We start from the raw sequence: 8709 nt of genomic DNA on the forward strand, positions 1-8709 counted from the left end.
AGCGCTTCTGCCTATTCCTCTTCCCCATCTGTTTTTAACCCGGCTGCTATCTCTCCATATACTTGGCCTGTAAAAGTTTTTGGACAAAGATTATCTTTTTGTTCTGTGCTTGTACAGTGGTTAGCACAAGGGGGCCCTGATCCCCAGTGGGACTCATAGGCACAAGCCTACTGCAAATTATTGTTATTGTTGTTATTCCAAATAATTGTAATTATAGTGGCTGAGGTTTTCGAGGTTGTCTGTAGCATTTGGATTGAATTCCCCTAGGCAGCTTTTGAAAATCTCTGGCTGAGTGATTTTTCCCAACATCATAGAGAGAGTCTGTGGGAGTCAGTGGTAGAATCCTGATGACCCGCATCACAGGCCACAAACCATCTTCCTTCTCAAAATAGCTAGCTGAACAATGAACAGACCAACAACTTCATTCTAGCTTCCATGCAGTGTCAATAATTACTGAAGTCACAGCTGTAAAAGTGGTGTGAGGTCAGAATCTGGCTGCAGGAATTAGTCCAAAAAACATTTTGGAAATGATTTTTAAAAATGCATCTAATTGGAGAATAATCACAATATGTTCACAGATTATTTGCGAACAGAACAAGAGGCAAAATTAGATCAATTATTCTTTAAAAGTTATTCATTTGGCTCTAATAACCTTATTTATTGGAAACATAACTTAAGGGAAAGACTGTGGTCCTGGTGACTGAAATGAATTTCTGAAACAACGTCATATGAGGTGACTCTCAAAGGGAAGGGATAGAAGCTTACAAGTGGAGAGGGGGGAGAAGGGGGAGAGACAATGGAGGATCCTGTAGCATTAAACAGCACTTTCTGTGGAAACAATTAGTGCTGTAAGTGTATTCTTGAAAATGAACTGCTTTAGAATGAGATTACTTACAAGCATCATCTCTGCTAAAATACCCATAAAGAGTTCTGCAGTTCTGAGAAGTCCTCTTCAGAGACATTGCTTATTGGAATTCATAGTCAGTATTTCATGCAGTACTCTCTGAAATTAGCTAATGTTTGGGTCATACATAGCCCTCAAATTGCCAAAGTCTCCAGGGTTTTTCTGTAGGGAAACCTGATGTAGTGTATATACTGCAGATCTGCTGCTGCCCACATGTTGGTATCGTAGGGGTACTATCAATATGTAGAGATAGGCTGAGGTTTGTAAAGCACTGCTGGTTCAGAGTCAGGTTCCACTTTATCTGAACCACTGAAATTTTGAGGATTGTGGGCTAGATAAAAGCCTAGATTCCTCTTCCCCCTCATCTTACTTCTATAATGAGTAATTTGGAGCAATTCAGGTTTGTAAAACCTCAGTATTTAGATGCTGACCTTGAAGCAAAACAGGTGTGGTCTGAATATGGGTTTTATTTTTATTCAGTTTTTTTTACCCCATAGAATCATAGAAATTAAGGGCTGGAAGGGACCTCAGAAGATCATTGATTCCAACTCCCCAGCTCTGGGCAGGAATACTGCTGAGATCAAATGATCCCAGCAAGTTGCCCGTCTAGTCTCCTCTTGAAGACTTCCAAGGTTGGGGACTGCACACCTCCTTGGGAAGTCTTTTCCAGATTCTGGTCACCCTTACCACAAAGAAGTTCTACCTTACATCCAACCTGAAACCATCTTCTAACTGTTTATCAATAACAATTTATCCCTTACATATAGTCAGCCACCAAGTATCCCCTCAGTCTTCTCTTCCCCAGGCTTAACAGTCCCAGATCCCTTAGTCTTCCTCATAAGGTTTTTCCTCCAGGCCCTTAATCATTCTTGTGACCTTTCTCTGGGCCCTTTCAAGATTCTCCATGTCTTTTTTTGAAATGCCCAGAATTGGACATAGTACTCCAGAATTGGTGCCAAGAATTGGTGCCCAAAATTGGACACAGTACTCCAGCTGGGGTCTCACCAAGACCGAGTATAGAGGAAGTAGCCCAGCTCACGGTACATTGGCTAATGCATCCCAGTATGCTATTAGCTCTGTTGACCACAGCATTGCATTGGCCGCTCATGTTCATCCTGTGATCAACCATAACCCCGAGATCCCTTTCAGCCATCATGCTGGCCAGGACATGTCCTTCTAACCTGTACTCATATCACTGGCTACTTCTCCCCAGATGAATCATTCTGCATTTATCCTTATTGAACTGCATCTGGTTCTACTCTGCCCACCTTTCCAGCTTGTCCAGGTCCACTTGGATCTGCATCCTAACCTCTAGCATGACTGCTTTTCCCTGTAACCTAGTATTGTCCGCAAACTTGGCCATTGTGCTTTCCACATCCTCATCTAAAATGTTGATAAAGATGTTGAATAGCATGGGGCTGAAAACTGAACCCTGTGGGACACCACTGGCCATCCCCCTCCAAGATGATACAGATCTGTCCACTAACACTCTCTGGGTTTGACCCCTTAGCCAGTTCCCAACCCACCTGATTGTGGACTCTGTCAGCCCACCATCCTCCATTTTTATAAGAGTGTCATGGGAGAACATATCTAAGGCCTTTTAAAAATTCAAGTATATAACATCAACTGTGTAACTTTCATGCTTCATGGTTTATGTCAATCAGAAGACTGATGGAGTTAGAAAATAACTTTTCCTGCAGAGAGGGGCTCTTGTAAGTGTCCAATGTAGGCCAATAGGGCCTGGCTACACATTACACTGCTAGCCACAAAAATGTCAATTGGCTTTGTGCTGCAGTCACACCCTCAATTTGAGTAGCACATCTGTGGGGAGTGGCTGGGTGATATGGAAGAGGACCTGGGTTATGCAGATCAAGAGACAATCCTGCCCTGGAGTGATGTTACTATGAGCCACAAAATGAGTGCTTTAAGTCACTTAGAGGTGTTAATGTATGGGCAGTCCAGGGTTTAAGAGCTCCAGGAGCTGCCTAAAATTAACACATAATAAAGATTTTACGGTTCTTGAAGCAGCTGGTTCTGTTAGAATCAGAGAACTGGATTAGATTGGGCTACTGCATTTGGTATTTCTTATGTTTCTGTGTTTGAGAACAAGAGAAGTTCAGTTAGATGGTTTCATTTGTTGCCCATTTTGACCATTTCACATTGATAACCATCCTACCTCTTTGTCTTTGATGAAGCTGCTATCACCAGTCGATATTTCCCTTATGACCCAATAACTGATGTTATTCTTTAATGTACTGTGAGATTTTTCAGGTGCTTCCTAAGAGGAGTTCCTCATTGCTCACTAATACTTAATTCAAGTCATGTATTTGATTTCAGACCATACAGATGTACCTTTTATGATTTATTTTTGTAGGAAAAATATAGAGTTCATTCATTTGCCACCTGATTCCTCAGGGTTACTAGCTCTGAATCATGATACATGTTTATTGGTGCCACTTTCCAGATAAAAATAGTTCAGCAGTTATGCCTAAAGACACAGAGAGCCTGATCCATACTTCATGTTGGTTTTACACCTGTTATTTTCCAGTTTCATTGGAGTTGCTCCTGATTCACACCCAAGTTAGGGAAATGAAAATCAGGACCAGAAAGAAGCAAAAAGGATAAAGCCTGTTTACTTTGCTTTCTTACTTGTCTGATACAGATAAGGAGTGCTTTGCCCAAGCTGTATCTGGGTTCAGAACAGGCCAATCTTGAATACATTTTGCAATTAGCTTAAAAGAATTTTGCTTTGTATTTTGCCTAAAATAATTTGCAAATTATCAGTCTGTAAAGTAGAATCATTAAGGAGATTTCAGGGATTGATTCCACATTAATAATTAAAATGGATTACAGAGACAATGGATTCTTTTAAATACTTAGAATTTTAGAAATATGGTTTAAAGCATAGTGTTAGGACCTGATCACCATTCACATAATTAGTCTCTTTGGACAATACACCTCCTGACTTCATTGGGGTTACTCACATGAGAAGAATTACTTGGAGGGAAAAAGCATTAGGGTTGGTCCTTTTTAATATTTTAAAACTTGACTTAATAGCCTGTATGGAGTTTCATCCTTTCCTTTTTCCAGGAATAAAATGACCAAACCAAAAAGCTATTAGCAATCACTTTGTTGGACTAACTAAAGTTCATGATGAAACAGTGACATTCAAGACGTATATCCATGATCAGATTATTAACAGCAGCATAATTTGAACAGCACAGATCATGGGAGGACACTGAGACTCTGCAGTGTCATTTTAAGGGAAAGAGAGAGCTAGTCAAGGGGAAATGGAACATAGAAAACAAAACTAAACTAGGCAAAAATAGTCTAGTCATATATAGCTAAACTGTAGCTGATGCGTACTGGCTCATTGTATTTCTTTCTGAGTTTCCCAGAATACAAGAAAGTAAGTACTGGGGACAGTGCAGCCCACCAGCTTAGTTGGCCTTACCACAAAGATGACTGGGTACAAACCAACAGGATATGTACCTTATCCTTGAGGGAGTACTTGAGAGTATGTAGAAAATATCTGAGGCCTAGAGATGCAGCTGGAGATGATGATGTAAGTCAGAAAAGGATATGAAGACATGATGAAGGTGAGGAAGAGCAGTGCATAAAAAAAAAAGTTCATAATCAGCAGATGCTTGCTGAATAAGAGGACTCAGAGGAAGAAAGGTGACCTGTGAAAAAATGTGTCCATAAAAAAGAGGTAGAGGACTAGCTAGTGGAATGGAAAGAGGTGAAGTAGAGGTTTTCTGCAGTGGAGAATGAGGAGGAGAAACAGGCTGCTCAGGCAGAAACAGAAAATGGAGTGTGGCAAGGAAGAACAAAAGATCAGTCATCTGCAGTTGAGGAAAGGAAGAGATCATGATAAGGACTGGGGCGCAAGGAAGACTGAACACAATGGGCATGTCTACATGTCACCCTATGGTGATGTAGCAACATGCTACATCACTGTACGGCACACTATGGCAATTTAGTGATCATATGTGTCTACACGTGTCTACATTACCATAGCGGCTTGTTCCCTGGGTATAGTGCACCACTATAGCAATGTAGCGACAAAATCTAACTGTGCCCATGTGCATGGCACAATAAACGCCCATACCGCCCATAGCAATGTTGCCGTACGGAGATGTGTAGACACACCCAATCTATAAGAGATTCTGAGAGAGCATAGAAGACTGAATAAAATATATACAGAAGGAAGAATGAAAGAAGCAGGTGCAGAGATTCATATCAGGACCAGAAAGAATCTGGTCTAAGCAACTGATGACTCCTTATCCAGAAGAATGATTAGATCTATCATTAGGGAACAGAAGAGCTTGCTGTCTACCGGCAGCAAGGGTACAAGATATGGGCCTAAGGCTGGAAAGGATTCTGATGGGAGTAGGGAAAAATCCAGCCTGTCCTTCACAATGGAGCAAATAATGTTGCCATGTCCCTGTTGGATGACTATGCCGAGCTGGAGTTAATGCCCAAAGAGGTGGAATTTCGTCCATGATTTTTTTCTGATTTTGAGAGAAGGATGACAAAAGCGTACCAAAATTATGAAATTCCACAAATGGCTCATAAATTGGTGCCGGAAGGAATGTTTTGGGACGTTTTACCTTTGGGAACCATTCTTTGGAAGAGGGCTTAATATGAAATGAAAAAAGTGCTTGATCAGTAAAAAATGCTCTCTCTAGATAGGGCTGGAAGTGTAAGGGGTAAAGTGAGAATTACCAAGAGTCAAGGTGTGTTAGCTCTCTTCCTTGCAATGGGAATTACAACAAAATGTAATTTAGATACATAAATAAAAAGAGACTCATGAAAGAAGAAATGGGACTCCTATGCAGTAAAGATAGAGCAAGAGATTAAAGATAACATAGATATGGCCCCAAAATTAAATTAATACTTTGCCTCAGTTTACAGTAAAGACATTATCAAACATGGGAGAAACTCAGATAATTTACAGGAATGAAAATATGGAAATGGAAATGACCTCTTCTGAGAGGAAAGCAAAACCTAAAGAACTCAATGCACTAAAGTCAGGGAGACTTAAGAGAGAGGTTCCAGAATTTGAAAGAACTGGTAGGTGAAATCTCAGATCCAATAGCCAACATACATTTATGAAAGAGAGAAGAAAAGTGACCCAAGCAACTAAAAACCCATTAATCTGACCTTAGAATAATTATAGATATAGAGGTACCTGGAAAATGAAATAAAATGCATTGTGAGCTTTGCAAGGAGATACCATACCAGACTAACAGGTTTCTTTCTTTGACAAAGTAACAGATTTTTAAAACCAGAAAATGTGGAAGATTTAATTTATATGCTTCAGTAGTGCATGTGATATGGTGCCCCATAGAAAATTGTTAGTTAAACCATGGAGGATGGAGATTATTACACAAATAAGGTGAGTAAATGACTGGCTAAAGGAGAAAGGATGACTTGTGCTGAAAGGGGAACTGTCAAGCTACAAGGAGAGCACCTAAACTATTAGTTAAAATTTGCTCTGATTTGGCATCCTGTTCTCCACATGGTCACTGGCAGTGCAGTTCATCTCTGTAAGGACATGCTACTGCACTCCCAATATTAGGCAATGCAATTAAAAATGTCATTCAAATGAAAGTCCCAGTGGAAGTTCTCTGTAAATACTGGCTACACAATGTAGATGAGAAAGGGCAATCATACTACAGATATTCAGTATCCATTAGGCATAACATTAATTGTACTCTGTGCATTGGGAAGCATTAAAAGATCAGAGAAAAATATTAGCAAATGCCATTCTAAGGGATTTTAACTATTACGCTCTAAGAGTAACTTACTTCAAATTGAATGAGGCTCTGATTTTTTTTTTAAATATAGAAACTAGAATCATGGAAAAATGGGTCTAAAAGGGATGTCAAGAGATTTCATAGATTTCATAGACATTAGGGCTGGAAGGGACCTCGAAAGATCATCAAGTCCAGCCCCCTGCCCAAGGGGCAGGAAGTCAGCTGGGGTCATAGGATCCCAGCAGGATAAGCATCCACATTTCTCTTGAAGGCATTCAATGTAGGTATACACATTGCCTCCAGTGGCAGGCTATTTCAGGCCTTGGGGGCTCAGACAGTGAAGAAGTTCTTCCTTATTTCTAACCTGAAATGGTCTTGCTGAAGTTTATAACCATTCGACCTCGTCATCAGCTGGGGTGCTCTGGTGAACAATCATCCCCCCAGATCCTGGTGAACACCCTGATATCTCTTAGTCAACATCTGCTCTGTACTGTCAACAAACTTCCTAGAAAAATGTTTGTTTACCTGGCACTTAAAAATGTTCATGGATTCCAGAACTACTTTAGGTAATCTCTTCCACTGCTTAACCATGATCATGGCTGGATGTTTTTCTTAATATTGAACCTTTATATACCTTATTGGAATTTAAACTTGTTATTTTTTGCCTTGTCCCTTAAACATGAAGAACAATTGATCATCATCCTTTTTATAATACCTTTTGTGTATGTGACAATAATAACATCCTCCTCCATCTTTTCTTATTTAGAATAAATCATTTTTATTTTTCCAGCCTTTGCTCATATGCCATGTTTCCCAGACCTCTTACCATTTGTTGTTGTTTTCCTTTGAACTCTTTCTTAAACTGCAGCACACAAAACTGGATCCAGTACTCAGCACGAAGGAGGCCTCATTATGAATAGAGTAGAAGAAATACTTCCCATAAATTGCATCTGACCCTCCTGTTAATATATCCTGGTATGCCAAGAGCTTTTTTGGAACAGTATTACATTGGTAACTCACGTTCCTCCTGTAATCCGCTATAACCCATAGACCCTTCTCTGCAGCTCATAGTCCCCCTTTCTGTACATGCTTATTTGCTTGTTCTTTCCTATGTTTTGTACTTTACATTTTCTGTTATTGGATTTCATTTTATTTCAAATAATTTTTCTAGTTCATCAAAGTCTTTTGAATCCTAATCCAAACCCCTAAACTACCCACTTGGGTGTGATCTGCAGATTTACTAAATACACACCCAATTCCATCCTCCAAGTCATTAATGGAGATATTGAACAGTTGAAAATCCTTTGGGAATCCCAGCCAATACATCCTCCCAGTTTGACACTGAGCTTTTGATCACTATTTATTGACCATTATGAGCCAAACAGATATGCACCTGCCTTATATTAGTTTTAGCCAGACTATTATTTCCTCAACTTTCTCATCAGAATGCCATCAGACAATACTAAAAGCCTTACTAAACTTGAGATATTGCTATTGTTTCAAGTAGAAAGCCTAATGATAAGATTAGTAGCTCCACTATTCTGAGATTATTAGACTGAAATTTTCTCTTTCATTTTTCTCTGTTCAGTCATCCAGCTTATTTTTTCCATCCATTTTCATGGTAGTGTTAGAGTGATGCTATAGCTGTGATGGTCCAATTATGCAAGAGGCAAGGATTTCTTTAGGTGATATAGACATTTATTTCATAGATTTCAATGATTCCATAGACATTTGGGCTGGAAGGGACCCCGGAGGATCATCGAGTCCAGCCTCCCGCCCCATGTGCAGGAAGTCAGCAGGGATCATATGATCCCAACAAGATAAGCATCCAAATGAGTCTTGAAGGCAATTCAGAGTGGGTGCTTGAACTGCCTCTGGTGGCAGTCTGTTCCAAACCTTGGGGGCTCAGATAGTAAAGAAGTTCTTTCTTATGTCTAGCCCGAATCGGTCACAGTGGAGTTTGTGACCGTTCGATCTTGTCATCCTTCGGGGCACTCTGGTGAACAGACATTCCCCCAGATCATGGTGAGCACCCCTGATAAA

This window comes from Gavialis gangeticus, unplaced genomic scaffold, assembly GCF_001723915.1.
Source record: "Gavialis gangeticus isolate Ggan-Ray unplaced genomic scaffold, GavGan_comp1, whole genome shotgun sequence".
Lineage (NCBI taxonomy): Eukaryota > Metazoa > Chordata > Crocodylia > Gavialidae > Gavialis > Gavialis gangeticus.